The following is a 486-nucleotide window of genomic DNA, read 5'->3' as shown; positions in this document are numbered from 1 at the left end:
CTTTCTCTGTCGGATCCTCCCCCCTGTGTTGCAATCTTGTGTCTCACCTCCAATCCGACGCGTCCCGAAGGTGAAACCGTCAAATCCCCGCAAAGAGAACAGCCCGTCTCTTAAGATTTTCAAAATAAGAGCTCAGGTCAATTTGTTCAAATTGAATTATATCAAACAATTGTTATACACACAGTACTCGAGTTGAAATAAAAACGCTCAAAATCATCCCCCCTGTAAAACTGCCATCCCCCCTTTCCATCCCTTATGTAATTTCATCAATGAATGTGGTTTTACTGCTATTTCAACATTTAGTAATCACCAGAAAAATAATACCAGAAAAATAATTTATTTGACCATTTTCACCTGTTTCAAGTAAATTTTCACTTGAAATAAATAGGAAAAATCAGCCAATGGGACAAGATTTATCTTCTCATTACAGGCAATAAAATCTTGTTCCACATGCAGATTTTTCTACTTATTTTAAGTGAAAATCTA

The sequence above is a fragment of the Cololabis saira genome, chromosome 19 (genome assembly GCF_033807715.1).
Source record: "Cololabis saira isolate AMF1-May2022 chromosome 19, fColSai1.1, whole genome shotgun sequence".
Taxonomy (NCBI): domain Eukaryota; kingdom Metazoa; phylum Chordata; class Actinopteri; order Beloniformes; family Belonidae; genus Cololabis; species Cololabis saira.
This window is presented reverse-complemented; position numbering follows the sequence as displayed.